Genomic DNA, 22180 nt, shown 5'->3' on the forward strand with positions numbered 1-22180 from the left:
GTGTGGAGTGCGTGTGTGTGTTTTGGGGGAGGTATGTTTTGTGCAGTGTGTGTGTTGCGCGGTATGTGCGTATATTTGTGTATGCCGTGGTGTTTGTGTGTTGGGTGTTGTGTGTGTGCGGCATTGTCTGTGTGTGGGTGTCTGTGTAGGGCGCTGTTTGTAGTTCCCAGTGTGTGTGTGGTGTGTTGTGCGGTGCGCGTGTGGCGCTGTGTGTGTGTGTTTTGGGGGGAGGTGTGCACCCCCATCATGCTCCATCCCCCATACTGCGCACTCCCCATCGTGCTCCATCCCCCATGCTGCGCACCCCCCATCATGCTCCATCCCTCATGCTGCGCACCCCCCATCGTGCTCCATCCCCCATGCTGTGCACCCCCATCGAACTCCATCCCCCATGCTGTGCACCCCCATCGTGCTCCATCCCCCATGCTGCGCACCCCCCATCGTGCTCCATCCCCCATGCTGCGCACCCCCCATTGTGCTCCATCCCCCATGCTGCGCACTCCCATCGTGCTCCATCCCCCATGCTGCGCACTCCCCATCGTGCTCCATCCCCCATGCTGTGCACTCCCCATCGTGCTCCATCCCCCATGCTGCGCACTCCCCATCGTGCTCCATCCCCCATGCTGCGCACCCCCCATCGTGCTCCATCCCCCATGCTGCGCACCCCCCATCGTCCTCCATCCCCCATGCTGCGCACCCCCCATCATGCTCCATCCCCCATGCTGTGCACCCCCATTGTGCTCCATCCCCCATGCTGCGCACTCCCATCGTGCTCCATCCCCCATGCTGTGCACTCCCCATCGTGCTCCATCCCCCATGCTGCGCACCCCCCATCGTGCTCCATCCCCCATGCTGCGCACCCCCCATCGTGCTCCATCCCCCATGCTGCGCACCCCCCATTATGCTCCATCCCCCATGCTGCGCACTCCCATCGTGCTCCATCCCCCATGCTGCGCACTCCCCATCGTGCTCCATCCCCCATGCTGCGCACTCCCCATCGTGCTCCATCCCCCATGCTGCGCACTCCCCATCATGCTCCATCCCCCATGCTGCGCACCCCCCATCGTGCTCCATCCCCATGCTGCGCACCCCTCATCGTGCTCCATCCCCCATGCTGCGCACCCCTCATCGTGCTCCATCCCCCATGCTGCGCACCCCCATCGTGCTCCATCCCCCATGCTGCGCACTCCCATCGTGCTCCGTCCCCCATGCTGCGCACTCCCCATCGTGCTCCATCCCCCATGCTGCGCACTCCCCATCGTGCTCCATCCCCCATGCTGCGCACCCCCATTGTGCTCCATCCTCCATGCTGCGCACTCCCCATCATGCTCCATCCCCCATGCTGCGCACTCCCCATCGTGCTCCATCCCCCATGCTGTGCACCCCCCATCATGCTCCATCCCCCATGCTGCGCACCCCCCATGCTGCACACCCCCCATCGTGCTTCATCCCCCATGCTGTGCACCCCCCATCGTGCTCCTTCCCCCATGCTGCGCACCCCCCATTGTGCTCCATCCCCATGCTGCACACCCCCCATTGTGCTCCATCCCCCATGCTGCGCACTCCCCATCGTGCTCCACAGTCACACATTTGATCGGATACACTCACACCCCACTTCTCCCTGTGCCCTCCGGTGGGCGGTCCCAGCAGCTGTGCTGCACGCCGTGCTCCTCTGCCTTCTGCCGACACGCACACATCCGATCGCATACACGCACACATCCGATCGCATACACGCACACATCCGATCGCATACACGCACACACACTGACGATATCGCACATACGCGCTCACACACTCACAACATCCGGAGATACCACATGCTTCCGGCCATGTGATCTTCTGGCAGGTCCTGGAAGGTCACTGCACGCACAGTATCGCCGCCGAGAAGTAAGCGATATCACTGGATGTTGTGAGTGTGTGGATGCGATCTGATGTGTGTGTGAGGTGTGTGTGAGAGTGAGTGAGTGTGATCTGATGTGTGTGTGTCTGTTCTTATGTGTGTGCGTGTGTGTGTGTTCCGCCGCTGCAGGATCTTGATGCGCTCACCTGCTCCCGTTCGGCGTCTGGTGAGTATCACTGCGGGGTCTTCTTTCTTCTGTCTTCTCTCTTCTGGGGGTGCCCGCTGCCTATAATGAAGTGTCTTGCAGTGTCTTTAACTCTTTCACCGCTGCATGACACTTCATTATTGACCGCAGCGTATGCCGGCTCCCTGCGTGCGGAGGTCCGGGGCGAGCGGCTAATCCATGTGGGGGGCGGGGCCAGGCCGAGGCGAGCGGCCAATCCGTGGGGGGGCGGAGCCAGGCTGAGCCCAGAGTGGCTAATCCATGCGGGGGGCGGGGCCAGGCCGAGGCGAGCGGCCAATCCGTGGGGGGGCGGGGCCAGGCCGAGCCCAACGGCCAATCCGACAGTTGTCACTTTTATGACACTGCCACGGTGACACGGTCACGGTGACACATTTTTGGAGCAAGACAGACAGACAGACAGAATAAGGCAATTATATATATAGATTACTATAAAGTGATCATGGTGTACTGGTATTCAACCCCTGTAAGTGGTATTATTAGTATATTTATGTTCAGTAACAGGATGTGATTATAGTATATGGTCATTGTGTGGTATTTATCCACGTTATGTGGTTTATTATTGATTTCTTAGGTTTCGTATAGCTGACTTATTCAGCTAGCAATATAGTGAATTTCTTATTTGATAACTGTATTCTTTTTATTTTAAATAGGTGTTTGGGGGTGCAACACATATGTCTTCATAGGATCTAGAACACTATAGGGACCTATACTGCTGAGAAACATGCTGGTGGTGGGCTAGGTCCAAATTTAGCATTGGGCTTCATGAGACTGTAGTGTAAGATCTTGCAATAAACACATATTCATCCAGTTCTGAGAGCTGCATGTTTTATCCAAAATAGATCAAAACATATTCCCCTTAGCAATTGTAGCCAATCTAATATATAAAGCTCAGTGTATGTATGAATATATGTACGTATGTGGGTGTATGTATGTATGTATGAGAGAGAGAGACAGAGAGGCGGATAGAGAGAGACAGAAAGAGAGAGACAGAAAGAGAGACATACAGAGAGAGACAGAGATAGTGAGAGGCAGACAAGGAGACAGTGAGAGAGACAGAGAGACAGAAAGAGAGAGAGAAGCAGAGATACAGAGAGACAGAGACATACAGAGAGAGAGAGACAGAGACAGACAGAGAAAGAGACAGAGAGATGGATAGAGAGACAGAGACAGAGAGAGAGAGAGACACAGAGGGAGACGGATATGTCGCGGGCGGAGGAGGGGACGCTGCACTCTCCCACTGCTCGGGTCCGGCCGCTGCTGCGGCTGCTGCTGCTCGGTGGTGGCTCGAGCGGTGGGCCGGATCCCGGGGACTCGAGCGGCGCTCCTCGCCCGTGAGTGAAAAGGGTGGGGCCTGGATTGTGGGGATTTGGTTATTGTCCGTGACGCCACCCACGGTTGTGGTGATATTGGTGACACCACCGCTGCTCTGGACGGGGATCCCGGGAGCGATGTCTGGGAGCAGCCTGGATGTTAGTTCTCCCCTCCGTGGGTAGGGGGTTGGTTGTTCTGGGGCCCGGCGATGGGGTAGGGATGGATGGCAGGTGGGTTACGGGGCCTGGCGAGGTGCAGGGTCGCGGGGGCAGCGCTGTGCCGCACGGCACGGTGGTACTCACTCAGCCAATGATGAGGACACAGTTCTCGGTAAAACACACGGCTGGATGGACGGGTCCCACAGATGGCTGCGGTGTTTCTCCTCCCAGCAGGTTGATGGTGACTTCCTTTCCCTGCACCTGTGTAACGTGTATGGTTCCAATGGGTTCCCACCGGTAACCCGCTCCCCAGCTTGGATGGGTGCTGAAGGAGCTCCTTTTGCCCGCAGGCTCTGGCCCTGGGAACTTTAGCCATGGCGGTGACAGTGTTTCCCTCTCTCGGTTGGACGGTTGCCTTCTGACGGGACTTGGCTGCTGGGAAACCCAGGAGGTTCCCTTCGCTAACGGATTTGGCAAATTCACGGCGACTCCTAGCCTTGCCGGGGTCCGTAAGCCCCTGCCGGATGGTGCTGGCTTCTCTTTGCATACCGGTCCGGTACCGCGGGCCACCACCCGTCCACGGTCCTTACGGTTAGCTCCAATAGGCCACTCCTGCAGAGGGTCACCACCGTCTGGCAATCTTGCTGATCCGTCCGGGCCACACACCCGGACCAACTTCAGGCTTCTCTTCTGCCACTTCCCTCCTTCCACTTTCACTTCCAACACTAATCTGCCTTACTTTTCCCGCCTCCAGGACTGTGAACTCCTCGGTGGGCGGGGCCAACCGCCTGGCCCATCCCCTGGTGTGGACACCAGCCCCTGGAGGAAGGCAACAAAGGTTTTTGTCTGACTTCGGTGTGCCTGACCGGGAGTGTGGGGTGTGTTGGTGCTGTTCTTGTGACGTCCTGGCTTGTCCAGGGCGCCACATTCCCCCTTAGTAAAATTCAGACCGTCCGCGGGCTGCTCGTCCATCACCGGTTTTATTTTCACGAACTGAAAAAGAATAAAACATTTTTTTAAACATTTTCACACATGCATTTTTTTTTTTTTCATACAACTTCCCTTACGGGAGGCATAACACTTCAACCGTTGCAACAGCAATAAAACACTTTTAAAAACGGCAACAGAACGGGTCCTTCAGCCACCCACCCAAATAACCTGGCCCTGATGCTGCCCCTAAGAAGCGGGCAGCACCCCTTGACCCCAGTCCAGGAACGGGCCCAGATTTCCTAACCGGATGGGTGCTTCGCTGCCGTTGTGGCCGGGCGGACTGCCGGAGCTGTCGTCATCAGCGGTGCCGGACGGACGTGACATCTCGCGCAGCGGTGTTCCAGGAACCAAATACTTGCAGAGTCCTGGCGTCCCTGCTTCCACAGCCGCGGTTCACATGCGACCGGACGCCATCCGCCCCCCCTTAGTGTCTCTCTGGCACCTCCTCTACAGGGGCGGTGTTTCGGCTTTCGCGCCTCCACTGCTCGAGGAGACGCTCATGCGGGGACTTTTCGCGCCCAAGATGGCGGCTTCTCAAACTTTTCGGCCGGGTACCTCCGGCGGTCACAAGGCGCACCTCTACCAGACGGCAGAGCGTTAAGATCCTGTTCGTGACGCCAAGTTGTCGCGGGCGGAAGAGGGGACGCTGCGCTCTCCCACTGCTCGGGTCCGGCCGCTGCTGCGGCTGCTGCTGCTCGGTGGTGGCTCGAGCGGTGGGCCGGATCCCGGGGACTCGAGCGGCGCTCCTCGCCCGTGAGTGAAAAGGGTGGGGACTGGATTGTGGGGATTTGGTTATTGTCCGTGACGCCACCCACGGTTGTGGTGATATTGGTGACACCATTGCTGCTCTGGACAGGGATCCCGGGAGCGATGACTGGGAGCAGCCTGGATGTTAGTTCTCCCCTCCATGGGTAGGGGGTTGGTTGTCCCGGGGCCCGGTGATGGGGTAGGGATGGATGGCAGGCAGGTTATGGGGCCTGGCGAGGTGCAGGGTCGCGGGGGCAGCGCTGTGCCTCTATGCACGGTGGTACTCACTCAGCCAATGATGAGGACACAGTTCTCGGTAAAACACACGGCTGGATGGACGAGTCCCACAGACGGCTGCGGTGTTTCTCCTCCCGGCAGGTTGATGGTGACTGCCTTGCCCTGCACCTGTGTAACGTGTACGGTTCCAATGGGTTCCCACCGGTAACCCGCTCCCCAGCTTGGATGGGTGCTGAAGGAGCCCCTTTTGCCCGCAGGCTCTGGCCCTGGGAACTTTAGCCTTGGCGGTGACAGTGTTTCCCTCTCTCGGTTGGACGGTTGCATTCTGACGGGACTTGGCTGCTGGGAAACCCAGGAGGTTCCCTTCGCTAGCGGATTTAGCAAATTCACGGCGACTCCAAGCCTTGCCGGGGTTCGTAAGCCCCTGCCGGATGGTGCTGGCTTCTCTTTGCGTACCGGTCCAGTACCGCTGGGCCACCGCCCGTCCACGGTCCTTACGGTTAGCTCCAATAGGCCACTCCTGCAGACGGTCACCACCGTCTGCCAACCTTGCTGATCCGTCCGGGCCACACACCCGGACCAACTTCAGGCTTCTCTTCTGCCACTTCCCTCCTTCCACTTTCACTTCCAACACTAATCTGCCTTACTTTTCCCGCCTCCAGGACTGTGAACTCCTCGGTGGGCGGGGCCAACCGCCTGGCCCACCCCCTGGTGTGGACATCAGCCCCTGGAGGAAGGCAACAAGGGTTTTTGTCTGACTTCGGTGTGCCTGACCGGGAGTGTGGGGTGTGTTGGTGTTGTTCTTGTGACGTCCTGGCTTGTCCAGGGTGCCACAGATAGAGAGAGAAAGACAGAGGAGAGAGATGGATAGAGAGAGACAGTCAGAGAAAGACAGACAAACAGAAAGATAAACAGAGAGATAGAGAGAGAAACAGAGAGACAGAGAGAGAAAGAGAGAGACAGGCAGACAGAGAGATAGCCAGAAAGAGAGAGAGACAGAGAGACAGAGGCAGACAGAGAGAAAGAGAGAGCCAGAGAGAGACAGAGATAGACAGACAGAGAAAAAGACAGACAGAGAGGGAGAGGGAGAGTGGGAGAGAGACAGAGAGAGATGGATAGAGAGAGACAGACAGACAGGGACATACATACAGAGAGAGAGACAGACAGAGACAGAAACAGACAGAGAGAAAGAGCTAAACAAAGAGACAAAGAGAGACAGATTGGGACAGAGAGAGGGAGACAGACAGAGAGAGAGAGGGAGACAGACAGACAGACAGACAGAGAGGGAGAGCGAGGGAGTGGGTGAGAGGGAGAGTGGGAGAGAGACTGTTACTTTCATGGGCAACATCGGGTACTACAGCTAGTTTTACATATAAAATAGATAAATCACAGGTTCTTTAAAATTGATTTGTTTTTGTACCTTCTGCTTCGTATTGTGACTGATTGCTAATCTTTTTGGCAGGTAAGGTTGGCCATATACTAAAGAGTAATATTGTCCAAACCTACAGTTTTCAACGGTATCTACAGACCTTTTAATATGTATGAAATATTCCTGACTCTAAGGCTAAGTTCACATTTCCGCTAAAATGTATCAGTCACAATCCGCTGCTCTTGTAAACAGCGGAATCCGTTTAGCGGATTCCGCTGCTCCCATAGACTTGTATGAGCAGCGGATTGTGACTGATGATGCTGCGTTGCACCCTCCGCCCGACTGATCAGTCGTGGAACGACTGACCGCCGGGCGGGGGGAACGCAGCATGTAACGTTTTTTGAGCAGCGAGATCCGTCGGATTTCGCTGCGCATGCTCTCTGGCTCCCTGCACACGTCACCAGCTTTGGTTGGTTACCCGATATTTACCCTGGTTACGGTGCAAGGAGCCAGCGCTAAGCGGTGTAGGCCCGTAACCAAGGTAAATATCGGGTAACCAAGGTAAACATCGGGTGCTTTGCTGTTACCCGATATTTAGGCTGGTTACGTGTGCAGGGAGGCCGACACTTCCCCGCTCGGCCCCGCCCCCTCCCGCACTCCGCACATGTATGTACACACACACACACACACACCTGTCCCCAGCCATGCAGACAAGCACTGCCACTGACACCCTCGTCTGGCCCCGCCCCCCGCTCGGCTCCGCCCCCTCCCGCACTTTGCATGTGCACACACACACATACATACATACATACATGCACATACACACACTCACTCACACATACACTCACCTGTCCCCAGCCATGCAGACCGCAGCACTTCTACTGACATCCTCAGCGCCTGGCCCCGCCCCCCGCTCGGCTCCGCCCCCTCCCGCACTTTGCATGTGTACACACATACATACATACATACATACATGCACATACACACACTCACTCACTCACAGATACACTCACCTGTCCCCAGCCATGCAGACCGCAGCACTTCCACTGACATCCTCAGCGCCTGGCCCCGCCCCCCGCTCGGCTCCGCCCCCTCCCACACTTTGCATGTGCACACACATACATACATACATACATACATACATACATGCATGCATACATACATACATACATACATGCACATACACACACACTCACTCACAGATACACTCACCTGTCCCCAGCCATGCAGACCGCAGCACTTCCACTGACATCCTCAGCGCCTGGCCCCGCCCCCCGCTCGGCTCTGCCCCAGAACTCCGCCCCCCGCACACAACGGAATCCGACAAAGAATTCTGTTCTTTGTCATCCGTTGTACAGCGTTGAACAGCGCATCAGTCACATGCGTCAAGCGACGCATGTGACTGATACAAATCAACGGAAATGTGAACTTAGCCTTACATTACAGAGGGTGTCAGCGGAGAAAAGGATTGGGTAGTTGACCTGTTCCCAGGTAGAAAATCAGCTGTCAAGAAGGTTTTGCAGCAGCTTAATGCCCTCTCCCTTTTTAGGGCACATGTTTGCTAAGCTGAATTGAATGTATATATGTATGGGAAGGTCAGAGAGACTGATTTACTTAACCAGCTTAAATCCATCTCTTCCTCGGTTTCCCCCATATGTATTTTATCTGCAGTGTAGACAGCTATGTTGTCAATGCAGCGACTGCACATTATTTTACATTTGTCGGCACTCAAACTTCCATTTTACCTACCCAAAATATCTGATTATCAATTTATTAGACTATTGGTTACTATCTAGTTACATTTTCTATATTAGGTACATTTAGTCATCAGCAAAAACTGATGTTTCTTTCTTTTTCACTCACAAGGCCAATTAGAATAGAATGTCAGGAGATATAGAATTAGGCGGGCTTTACACATTATGACATCGCTAGCAATTGCTGGCACTGTCCAGCGTGATAGCACCCGCCCGCGTCACACATGCGATATGTGGTGATTGCTGCCGTAGCGAACATTATCGCTACGGCAGCTTCACATGCACATACCTGCTCGGTGACGTCGCTGTGACTGCCGAACAATCCCTCCTTCAAGGGGGAGGTGCGTTCGGCGTCACAGCGACGTCACCGCGACGTCACTTATCGGCCGGCCAATAGAAGGGGCGGAGATGAGCAGGACATAATATCCCGCCCACCTCCTTCCTTTCGCATTGCCGGTGGACGCAGGTAAGGAGATGTTTGTCGTTCCTGCGAGTTTACACACAATGATTTGTGGAGCTGCTTAAGGGCGGCTTTGCACATTGCAACATCGCACATGCGATGTCGGTGGGGTCAAATCGAAAGTGACGCACTTCTGGCATCACTTTCGAGATCGTAGTGTGTAAATGCTAGATGATATGATGAACGAGCGCAAAAGCGTCGTTATCGTATCATCGTTGCAGGCTCCGACTTTTTCATAATTATGCTGCAGCGACAGGTACGATGTAGTTCCTCGCTCCTGCGGCTGCACACATCGCTGTGTATAATGCCGCAGGAGCGAGGAACATCACCTTACCTGCCGCTGGTGGCTATGCGGAAGGAAGGAGGTGGGCGGGATGTTTACATCCTGCTCATCTCTGCCCCTCCGCCGCTATTGGCCGCCTGCCGTGTGACGTCGCTATGACGCCGCACGACCCACCCCCTTAGGAAGGAGGCGGGTCGCCGGCCAGAGCGACGGTCGCAGGGCAGGTGAGTGTATGTGAAGCTGGCGTAGCGATAATTTTTGCTACGCCAGCTATCACAAGATATCGTACCTGCGACGGGGGCGGGGACTATCGCGTGCGACATCGCAGCATCGGCTTGTGATGTCGCAACGTGCAAAGCCCGCCTTAGGCGGGCTTTGCACGTTGCGACATCGGTAACAATGTGTTACCGATGCTGCAGTGATAGTCCCGCCCCCGTCGCACGTGTGATATCTAGTAAAAGCTGCCGTAGCGATTATTATCGCTACGGAAGCTTCACACGAACTTACCTGCCGTGTGACGTCCCTCTGGCCGGCAACCCACCTCCTTCCTTAGGGGGCGGGTCGTGCGGCGTCACAGTGACGTCACACGGCAGGCGGCCAATTGAAGCGGAGGGGCGGAGATGAGCAGGATGTAAACATCCCGCCCACCTCCTTCCTTCTCATTGCAGCCGGCGGCAGGTAAGGTGAAGTTCCTCGCTCCTGTGGCTTCACACACAGCGATGTGTGCTGCCGCAGGAGCGAGGAACAACATCATACCTGTCGCTGCACCGGCATTATGGAAATGTCGGAGGCTGCAGTGATGATACGATAACGACGCTTTTGCGCTCGTTCATCGTATCAAAAAGGCATCGTATCAAAATGGGACTATCGCTGCAGCATCGGTAACACATTGTTACCGATGTTGCAACGTGCAAAGCCCGCCTTAGTGTTTTTGAACAATCTTAATTTATCACATGGTCATTACAAAAAGCCTTTTTTTTTCTTAATTACAGTATAAAATGGGACAATTATTATGAGTAAATAACATAGAGGAGATTTGATTCAAATATATAAATAATCCCCCCAACATGTTTCACTGCCTGAGCAGCATCATCAGGTGATGGGTCAATTTCATGAATGGCCAACCCCTGATAATGGTGTTATGGCGGATAAACATGTTCTTTTAATGTGTTCACAGTTTGTTAATCAATAATATTATTGAAATTACATTCCGGAGTGCTAGGATAATTAAAGGACGTACCATGTTGCCCCACTTAGGTTATGTGTGCACGCTGCAGATTAGGTGCAGAAATTTTCTGCACCAAAAAACACCCCTTGTGGCAGAAAAACTTACCAAAAAACACATGCAGGAAAAAAATGCACCAACAATTGACATGCTGCATATTTTTTCTGCATCCAAAACTGCAAGGAAAAATTAAGCAAGGTGCAGACAACACTTCAGAATGCTCATTGACGTTTCTGGCATAAGGATTGACATGTAGATTTGGGCAATAATCTGCACCAAATCTGTAACGAAAAATTCAGCGTACGCACACAGCCTTAGGTCTCATGCGCACGCTGCATCTTTTGTCACATTTTTGCTGCATTTTTTTGGGTTTTGTTTTGGTACCAAAACTGCATGTATTTCCTTCCCCAGCAAAGTCTATGGGATTTCCCTTTTTCTGCACGATGAAACTTATTTTGGTGACCACAAAGATGCAGCATGTCAATCCTTTCTGCACTTTTGCCAGCGTTTTTGAGCCCTTCCAGTCAATAGATTTGACTAAAATAATGCATTGGGCAAAAACACGGTAAAAACGCGGTAAAACGAGGCAAAAACACATGCATTTTTTGGAGCCGTTTTTGCCGCAGGTGCATTTTTTGGGCCCAAAAATTTTCATCTTTGTGGTCACCACAAAGATGCAGCGTGCATATATCTTTATAGATCCAAAAAATAATACTAGCAAATACTGCAATTATTTTAATTTGTATCACCTCATTGAGAATTAATTTAGTTATTAGAAATAAATTGTAAGGTTTTAGAATTGATTAATAAAGGCTCCGTTTTAATTGCCTGTGTGTAAGGGGTTAATATTTAATGGGACAGTAACATGTATAGGGTTTGCTATGTGAAGTTATAACAGGAGCTTGAATTAATTTTTCAGTTTTGGTGCTCTTGTTATTTACCGTATGGTTCAGCCCAAGAAGCATCCATCAAATGTGGGGATGTCAAGTGCGTAGGTGACACCGAAGCCGGTACAGGTCTCCCCATTGTGATTAAGTTGGATAACGCTGGAACGGGCATACAATGTGTGAAGTACATGACTCCAAATGAGTCCAGGTCTGCTTCAACTACTCTTTACAGGTAGAGTATTCTTCTATATTGGTGTGTGCACACAATGTCATATTCAGGCAGATGCCACCTAAAACCCACCTTGCAAAAAAATGCTAAAAAGAATGAAAATATACATTGCAATGTCAAAACAACTCACTGTGCATATGCTCAGTCTTTATGAGCTTTTTTGACTGCTTTAGACTTGGAAAGCCATGAAGTGGCTAAAAAAAGTGACCTGACCATTCTTCAGGTGACTATTGCTTGGACACCACTCAATAGGTATTTCAAAACGTAACCCAAGAAAAACTGGCAAACACGAAAACAAATGATCCAAAAGACACCAGACAAAGAAGCTTCAAGACAAAAGATGCCAGCATGTCCTTAAGGCCGGTGCCAGCCTTGCGATTGCCTCCCGTGTATCTCGAGTGAGTTTTGCGGTGCATCACCCATCACGGACAAACACTCTCCTCATAGGAGCGGGTCAGTTGCATGCAACTCTATGCAGCTGACCTACTCCTGTGAGCAGAGTTTGAATCCGTGACGGGTGATGCACCGTGAAACTCGCGCGAGATACACGCGAGGGAATCGCAAGTGTGTGAAAGGGGGCTTTAAACGCAGTGACATCGCTAGCGATGTCGCTTGTGAAATTACCCGCCCCCGTCGTTTGTGCGTCACGGGCAAATTGCTGCCTGTGGAGCACAATATCGCTAGGCCCCATCACACGAACTTACCTTCCCAGCGACGTCGCTGTGGCCGGCGAACCGCCTCTTTTCTAAGAGCAGGCGTCCAATAGAAGCGGAGGGGCGGAGAACGGCTGCATTATCAACACGCCCACCTCATTGCCGGAGGACTCAGGGAAGCTGTTGTTCGTCGTTCTCAGGGTGTCACGTATAGTGATGTGTGCTGCTTCAGGAACGACGAACAACCTACATCCTGAACGAGCAATGAGAGTTTGAAAATGAACGACGTGTCAACGATCAACGATAAAGTGAGTACTTTTGATCATTAACAGTGGCTCAGAGCTGTTACACGCAACGATGTCGCTAACGACACCGGATGTGCGTCACAAATTGCATGTAAAGCCCCCTTAAAAATCTTCCTCTGCCTAAACTTAAATAGTATGGTGGCTTATAAAGACATCATTGCATATGTCCTATAGATTTAGTTTTTCTTTTATGCCATTAAGCTCAATTTATAGTGGTAAGTCTTTGGAAAGCTATGAATATGATTGCATCTTTTGTGAGTTTTTATGATCAATATATTTTAGGATCAGTTCCCTTCAATCCTTTCACAACATCCTCTGTACATGTACGGCGCAAATTGTAAGTGGGTGTATGGAGCTGGCCAATAGGGTGAGCTCACCCCATAATCGGCCGGTAATGGCTGCTTGTTAAAGCCAGGACCTGCCTCTAACAATATATTATTAACTCTGACTGCAGCACTTACAATGTGCCGGCATTGGTGACGCGTCATTTTATACACCCATCGGCATGGTCTTAACGTGGCAGGATGCTAATGATTTGCTAGGACTGATGGACGTCTCTTGAAAACTTTGTGTCATTACAGAGCTTCTTTGAAACCCAGCATTACTGTATATAACACAAGCGATCAGATGATGGCAGGTTATAGTCCCCTAAAGACACTAATAAATACAGTGAAAATTAAATAAAAATAATATATATATCTATATATAGATATATATAGATATATATATATATATATATATATATACATATAAGAAAACCGAAAAGTTTAATTTTCCCTCATTAAAAATAAGCATAATAAAAAAATACACATATCTGATACTGCCACATTCTGAAATTCTGATCTATCAAAATATAAAAATGATTAACCCAATTGGTAAACACTGTAAGTGGAGAAAATTCAAGAATGCCAAGATTACATATTTAGGTTGCTGCAATTCCACAACAAATGTATATTTATCCCAAAATGGTATCAATAAAAATCGTTCTGCACCCTAAAAAAATGTCATCACAAAGCTCCATCGACCAAAAAGTGAAAATGTTATATGCCACCCCTGCAGCGGTCGAGCTGCTCAGATCTGGGGGCTGCTGTGGCTTGAGAGTCTCCGGACCCGGGGGCTCACAGCCACTTCAAATGTAAAGGGGGTATTTACAAGGGATAAGAGTTCGTGACACCACCCGTGGTTCAAGGTAAGGGAAGTACAGCCGGGAGATGGAGTGGGGCAGCCAGATAACGTTCCCTCCATGGGTAGGGGAAGCTCTGGGACTCTGGATGATGGAGGTGTAGGGGAGCGTGGTGCAGATTGGAAGCAGGGGACGACAGCGTAATCACTCAGGCAGTGTTGGTAATGATGCAACCTAAAAGCAGACTCTGACACAAATGTAAACCAAGTCTCTGGGTGCCACTCATCCGGGAGTACACTCCCTTTGGTATTGCTGATGGTCTGTACCTTGCCTCCATGCACTGTATTTTAGATGTTCTTAGTGACCCCTCTGCTTGAAGCTGTCGCGGTCCCGCTCCCCACTGTTAAGTAGGGGAGATGTGCTCTCGATGGCTGACACTTGGGATTTCAGTGTGCCGCATGAGTTGGAAAGCCCTATCCCCCTCTTTGTGTTGATACCTTCGATCTCTGAGCTCTTGGGGAAAATTCATGAAGAGACTATCCTCCACAGGTTAATTATCAGGTTGCGTGAAGCTACTGCCTGATCTAGGGTCCAGTACCCCGCCGTGCTCGGCACCGGTGTGGTTACTAGGTACTCTGGTGCCGACAGTTCCCCAAAACTAAGCCTGGCACCTTTCTCCAATACCCTGTGACCAGGTCTCCGACTCCTTCGGTCCCAGACCACCACCAGCTACCACTCAACTCTCACTCCTCTCTCTGACTTCCCCCCTACCACCAGTCTGCCTGACCCCTAGGTGGGTGGCCCTGTTGCAGCTAGACCACCCACTGGTGTGCCTGACAGGGTGTGGTGTGAGGTGAGTCTAGGGGGCACTTTGCACACTACGACATCGCAGCTGCGATGTCGGAGGGGTCAAATCGAAAGTGACGCACATTCGGCGTCGCAGTCGATATCGTAGTGTGCAAATCCTTTTTGATACGATTAAGGAGTGCAAAAACGTCCAAATCGTATCATCGGTGTAGCGTCGGTCATTTCCATAATTTCGGAAGGACCGATGTTACGATGCTGTTCCTCGTTCCTGCGGCAGCACACATCGCTGTGTGTGAAGCCGCAGGACCGAGGAACATCACCTTACCTGCGTCCTGCGGCTCACGCCGGCTATGCGGAAGGACAGATGTGGGCGGGATGTTTACGTCCCGCTCAGCTCCGCCCCTCCGCTTCTATTGGCCGCCTGCCGTGTGACATCGCTATGACGCCGCACGACTCGCCCCCTTAATAAGGAGGCGGTTCATTGGCCAGAGCGATGTCGCAGTGCAGGTGAGTGCATGTGAAGCTGCCGTAGCGATAATGTTATCTACTGCAGCTATCACCATGATATTGCAGCTGCAACGGGGGCGGGGTCTATCGCGCTCGGCATCGCAAGCATCGGCTTGCGATGTCGTAGTGTGCAAAGTGCCCCTAAGATTTGAATGCTGATGGACCAATACCAAAGGTTAGGATCTCAGAACCATGGGGGGTTGAGTCCTGCACCAGCAGAAGAAGTACCCTGTGACACCCTGACTAGTTCAGGGGCATCACAGTTAGAGGTTTAAAAAAAATGACAACACAACCCCCCAATTTTTGTTTTCAAATTTCTCATTTAGTCTCACAACTAATTAATAAAAAGCTGGATATTTTTGATATCACCGCAGACATACTGATGAGGAAAATCATAATACGGGGTGGGTAATTTTGCCACACAATGGACGCCGTGAATTTAATTCCCCAAAAACAATGTCAGGATTGCGTTTGTTTTCACAATTTCTCTCTACTTGGATTTTTTTCCTTGTTTTCTAGTGTACTATTTGGTAAAATCAATGGTGTTATTTCAAAGTGTCCAGCGAAAAGCAAGTCCAAATATGTCTATGTGAACAGAATAATAAAAATGTTATGGCTCTGGGAAGAAGGGGAGAAAAATACCAAAATGCAAAATTGGAAATTGGCAACAGTGTGAAGGGGTTAAATAAACACTAATTAGAACAACTTTAGCAATGCTACTTGATAAGCCTAAATGTTTTCAGCAGTTTCTGAAACCTATGGTTCATAACCAAAGGTGTTAAGAAAAGTAGAAAACTCCAGAATTATGCGGAATAGTAAAAAGTCAAACAGAACTTACTGTAATTTATTTTTTATATAGGTGGTTCCACATGCTATTGATTCATGGGGTGTACTTACTTTTTGGACACGGCTTTTTATTTTATTCTGTTCTGATTTATAAAATGAAAGAGTGCGTTCTTAGTTTTTCTTTCTACTAAATATGGTTTAACTAAATTTAAAGAGAACCTGTCAGCAGATTTTTGCTTTTTAATCTGAGAGCCAATTTGGAAGGAAAGTCCAGCACCAGAATTTTCCTTACAATTTCCTTTTCTTTATTCAAAATTCACAACATAGTGTGTTAATACATATAGGTACCCATGGTGTGAGCCCAAAGGTACCTATATATTTTTAAGACACTATGTTGTGAATTTTGAATAAAGAAGAAATGGAAATTTTAAGGAAAATTCTGGTGCTGCACTTTCCTTCCAAATTGATTCTTGTTTTGTGATGGTCAGCCACGTCCGTACACTTGTGGGTCTGCAGAATTACCAGTGAGCTTCCTCCCTCTTCCCCTCCCTCCTTGGTTTAATCAGGGATTTAGAATAATTACCACAAAACATCTACATAGGCTACCTATGCATTTAAAAAGGTCCCTTAGTCTGGTTCAATAGGCACAATCATGGGGAAGACTGCTGAGTCGACACATGTCCAGTAGGCAGTCATTGACACACTCCACAAGGAGGGTAAGCCACAAAATGTCATTGCTAAAGAATCTGGTTGTTCACAGAGTGCGGTATCCAAGCATATGAATGGAGAGTTGAGTGGAAGGAAAAATTGTGGCAGAAAAAGGTGCACAAGTAACCGGAATAACCACAGCCTTGATAGGATTGTTAAGAAAAGGCCACTCAAAAATTTGGTGGAGATTCACTAGGAGTGGACTGCTGCTGGAGTCAGTGCTTCAAGAGCCACTGCACACAGACGTATCCAGGACATGGGTTACAACTGTCATATTCCTGGTGTCAAGCCACTCATGATCAAAAGACAATGCCAGCATAAAAATAGAGCTGATTTTAGGGATGTGTGACTTATAAGGCTGTGTGCTGTAGTTTCAATTTAATCAGTGTTTTATCAGCAGGAGACTAGGTCTTAAGCTGGTGTCACACTAAACGACAGCGACAACGACGTCGCTGTTACGTCACCATTTTCGGTGACGTAACAGCGACCTTGTAAGTCGCTGTTATGATCGCTGCTTAGCTGTCAAACACAGCAGAAGCAGCGATCATAAGGTCGCTGTGCTACATGTTCAGAGAGCAGGGAGCCGCGCTTAGCGCTGGCTCCTTGCTCTCCTGCAGCACACATCGGGTTAATTAACCCGATGTGTGCTGCAGCTACATGTCACAGTTCAGAGAGCAGGGAGCCGCGCTTAGCGCTGGCTCCTTGCTCTCCTGCAGCACACATTGGGTTAATTATCCGATGCGTACTGCAGCCACATGTCACAGTGCAGGAGCCGGCACTGGCAGCAAGAGCGGAGGCTGGTAACCAGCGTAAACATCGGGTAACCAGGGAAAGGTCTTCCCTTGGTTACCCGATGTTTACGCTGGTTACAGCTTACCGCAGCTGCCAGTGCCGGCTCCTGATCGCTTCATTTCGTCGCTCTCTCGCTGTCACACACAGCGATGTGTGTGTCACAGCGGGAGAGTGACGACCAAAAAATGAAGCTGGACATTCAGCAACGACCGGCGACCTCACAGCAGGGGCCAGGTCGTTGCTGGATGTCACACACAGCGACAGCGACGGGACGTCGCTGCAACGTCACAGAAAATGGTGACGTAGCAGCGACGTCGTTGTCGTCGTCGTTATGTGTGACACCAGCTTTACTTTCAAGCCTGTCCAGCTAATCAGTGTAGACCCACCTCATCACTGATTGACAGTGTTCTACCTATGCATAGTATACACAGGAAGTTGACAATCAGTGGTGTAGGTGGGGTTATAAAGAGCGCAGCCTTCTGACCCTCTTACACCTACAACAGAGAAAACAGAGATTGTTTCAAAACTGCACCAATCAGTCCAATAAGTGATACTTTACTGGAATCAAGCTCTCTGCCCTTATATTATGCTGCTCTCATAATACATACCAAAAACTGCTGACATTTTTCCTTTAACACCCACATATATTTCACACAGGTCTCTGCGAGAATCATATATCTAGCCACCAATATTCTTCACCATATATCAGATGTAATTCCTCATATACAGTCAGGGCCAGAAATATTTGGACAGTGACACAAGTTTTGTTATTTAGCTGTTTACAAAAACATGTTCAGAAATACAATTATATATATAATATGGGCTGAAAGTGCACACTCCCAGCTGCAATATGAGAGTTTTCACATCCAAATCAGAGAAAGGGTTTAGGAATCATAGCTCTGTAATGCATAGCCTCCTCTTTTTCAAGGGACCAAAAGTAATTGGACAAGGGACTCTAAGGGCTGCAATTAACTCTGAAGGCGTCAACCTCATTAACCTGTAATCAATGAAGTAGTTAAAAGGTCTGGGGTTGATTACAGGTGTGTGGTTTTGCATTTGGAAGCTGTTGCTGTGACCAGACAACATGCGGTCTATGGAACTCTCAATTGAGGTGAAGCAGAACATCCTGAGGCTGAAAAAAAAGAAAAAATCCATCAGAGAGATAGCAGACATGCTTTGAGTAGCAAAATCAACAGTCGGGTACATTCTGAGAAAAAGAAATTGACTGGTGAGCTTGGGAACTCAAAAAGGCCTGGGCATCCACGGATGACAACAGTGGTGGATGATCGCCGCATACTTTCTTTGGTGAAGAAGAACCCGTTCACAACATCAACTGAAGTCCAGAACACTCTCAGTGAAGTAGGTGTATCTGTCTCTAAGTCAACAGTAAAGAGAAGACTCCATGAAAGTAAATGCAAAGGGTTCACATCTAGATGCAAACCATTCATCAATTCCAAAAATAGACAGGCCAGAGTTAAATTTGCTGAAAAACACCTCATGAAGCCAGCTCAGTTCTGGAAAAGTATTCTATGGACAGATGAGACAAAGATCAACCTGTACCAGAATGATGGGAAGAAAAAAGTTTGGAGAAGAAAGGGAACGGCACATGATCCAAGGCACACCACATCCTCTGTAAAACATGGTGGAGGCAACGTGATGGCATGGGCATGCATGGCTTTCAATGGCACTGGGTCACTTGTGTTTATTGATGACATAACAGCAGACAAGAGTAGCCGGATGAATTCTGAAGTGTACCGGGATATACTTTCAGCCCAGATTCAGCCAAATGCCGCAAAGTTGATCGGACGGCGCTTCATAGTACAGATGGACAATGACCCCAAGCATACAGCCAAAGCTACCCAGGAGTTCATGAGTGCAAAAAAGTGGAACATTCTGCAATGGCCAAGTCAATCACCAGATCTTAACCCAATTGAGCATGCATTTCACTTGCTCAAATCCAGACTTAAGATGGAAAGACCCACAAACAAGCAAGACCTGAAGGCTGCGGCTGTGAAGGCCTGGCAAAGCATTAAGAAGGAGGAAACCCAGCGTTTGGTGATGTCCATGGGTTCCAGACTTAAGGCAGTGATTGCCTCCAAAGGATTCGCAACAAAATATTGAAAATAAAAATATTTTGTTTGGGTTTGGTTTATTTGTCCAATTACTTTTGACCTCCTAAAATGTGGAGTGTTTGTAAAGAAATGTGTACAATTCCTACAATTTCTATCAGATATTTTTGTTCAAACCTTCAAATTAAACGTTACAATCAGCACTTGAATTCTGTTGTAGACGTTTCATTTCAAATCCAATGTGGTGGCATGCAGAGCCCAACTCGCGAACATTGTGTCACTGTCCAAATATTTCTGGACCTAACTGTACGTCGCCCACAAATAAGTAATAAATAATCAAAAAAGCTGCATATTTGAATTCAACGGGAAAACAAAACAACAATATAGGGGAAGTGTCCAATAAAAAGTACAGTATATTAAGATTTAGTGGGATGATCACTTATTTATCTGCAACAAATGTTCATTTGGTGACTACATCTGTAAAACATGATAAACCAACAAAAATTGCAATGTAGAGCATGGTGCTTTCTATTTGGGCGGGCTTGTGAGCCTTGTGTAACAACACATTAAGTGTATGCATTAATAATTATTGCAGTCAGATGTTGGAGGGTTATGAAAAGAGGGCACAGCGTTACCAATGCTAAGCAATTATTTGATGTCACCACAAACACTGCGCCTCCATACCTGAAGAGCTGCCAAAAAGTATTAATATAACAATATGTCAGGGACCAAAATGTGTCAACATTATTAAATGTAAATAGAGATTAAAAGAACAAAAGATGCCGAGTAATAAATATTATATTTAATGGAAAATGAATTATAAAAATTAAATCTAGTTTTAATTATTCGTTCATTAACAAAATAAATACCAGAAGGCATTTCATAGTGATTGAAATATGTTTTCATTTATTATGAAAATCTTTATTTTGTATTGTAATCCAAAAACTTCATCTGTAGAAAAAAATGTTATGTTTATTTCTAAGAGCACAAGATGTTATCACGATACATGGATGTGCCCCTTACTGATAGTTCTACAATTTTATTAATTGTGTTTGCAACCACAGACCTTAGGATGCTTTACACGCTGCGACATCGCTAACGATATATCGTCGGGGTCACGGTGTTAGTGACGCACATCCGGCGCCGTTAGCGACATCGCAGCATGTGACACCAAGGAGCGACAATCAACAAGCGCAAAAGAGGTAAAAATCGTTCGTATTGGAGAGTTCGCTCCAACACCAAAAATCGTTGACAGGTGAGTAGCGAGGTTGTTTGTCGTTCCTGCGGCAGCACACGTCGCTATGTGTGACACCGCAGGAACGAGGAAACTCATCGTACCTGCGTCCCGCCGGTAATGAGGAAGGAAAGAGGTGGGCAGCATGTTCCGGCCGCTCATCTCCGCCCCTCCTCTGCTATTGGGTGGCCACTTAGTGACGTTGCTATGACGCAGAACGAACCGCCCCCTTAGAAAGGAGGCGGTTCGCCAGTCACAGTGATGTCGCCAGGCAGGTAAGTAGTGTGACGTGTGTAAGCGATGTTGTGTGACACGGGCAGCGATTTGCCCGTGTCGCACAACCGACGGGGGCGGGTACGCTCACTAGCGATATCGGTACCGATATCGCAGCTTGTAAAGTACCCTTATGGGAATGTTAACATTGACATAAATGTTTGTCACGCTAGGTTTGGGGGAATACCAGAAAAATGACAAAGGGGGAGGGTGGGAGAGGGAAATCCTGTCTCTAGGGAAGGGAGAAGATGGTGAACCACCTGGGAAAATCTATGAGTGCCTACTGGCTCCACTGATGTTTGTAGATAGGTTTCAATCAGGATACCTACTGTAATCCCCATATGAGAATCCCCACACTGTCCTGCACCCGTCCCCTGGTGGGAACATTGGTTCTGTCCCCAGCTCGGCTGTCCTGTGGTGTCTGCCCAGTCCCAGTCCATGCTGCTGTCTCCCAGAGCCTGTGCCCACCGTGCAGGCTTCCTAGTTCTGCCCAAAGGGTCTGTGTGCAACCACACCCCTTTTCTTAAAGGACCAGTGCACCCAGACCCGGAAGTGCCTCTCATGTCAGCTGAGAGGTTGCATATATATAAGGCACCTTCCCCTTAAGGAAAGTGCCTGGGCAATGAGTTTGTAACGTTGCTAATTCTAAGGTCCTTGTGTGGTGCTGCTGTCATTGTGCTGAGCGCTGCTTCTGACATCTATATTTCAGTGATGTGCCAGTTTTGTGATCAGCTGCTGTCACTACCATTCACTCTGGCCAGCTACAATAATATCCGCCACTGCAAGTATCCCCACCAGTCAATGCTGCTGCATCCATCCATCCCAGATGGATCCACTACCCTCCCTGCTGCTGACATTTCTACCATGGCGCCAGCTTCCGGACAGTGCAGTGGCAGTAGTAAAAACTTGACGGCCTGTCCAGTTCACTCCCTCAGGCAAGTGAACAATACCTTCAGTCAATGGACTCACTAACAGAGTGCTCGCCCCAGGAGCATAGGACCTAGGCCCTGACAGACCCTGAAATAGGCCCTAGGTAGTGACTGGACAGGTGAGCACCAGTCAACCCCACTAAGACCGAAAGAACACATAGGGAAAAAAAATAGGGCAATGCAAATGGACAACTTATGTGCAAAATGACTTTGGGAGAATGACAGCAACATACAAAAACGTGTTACAACAGGAGATTTCA

Source organism: Anomaloglossus baeobatrachus, chromosome 9, assembly GCF_048569485.1.
Source record: "Anomaloglossus baeobatrachus isolate aAnoBae1 chromosome 9, aAnoBae1.hap1, whole genome shotgun sequence".
Lineage (NCBI taxonomy): Eukaryota > Metazoa > Chordata > Amphibia > Anura > Aromobatidae > Anomaloglossus > Anomaloglossus baeobatrachus.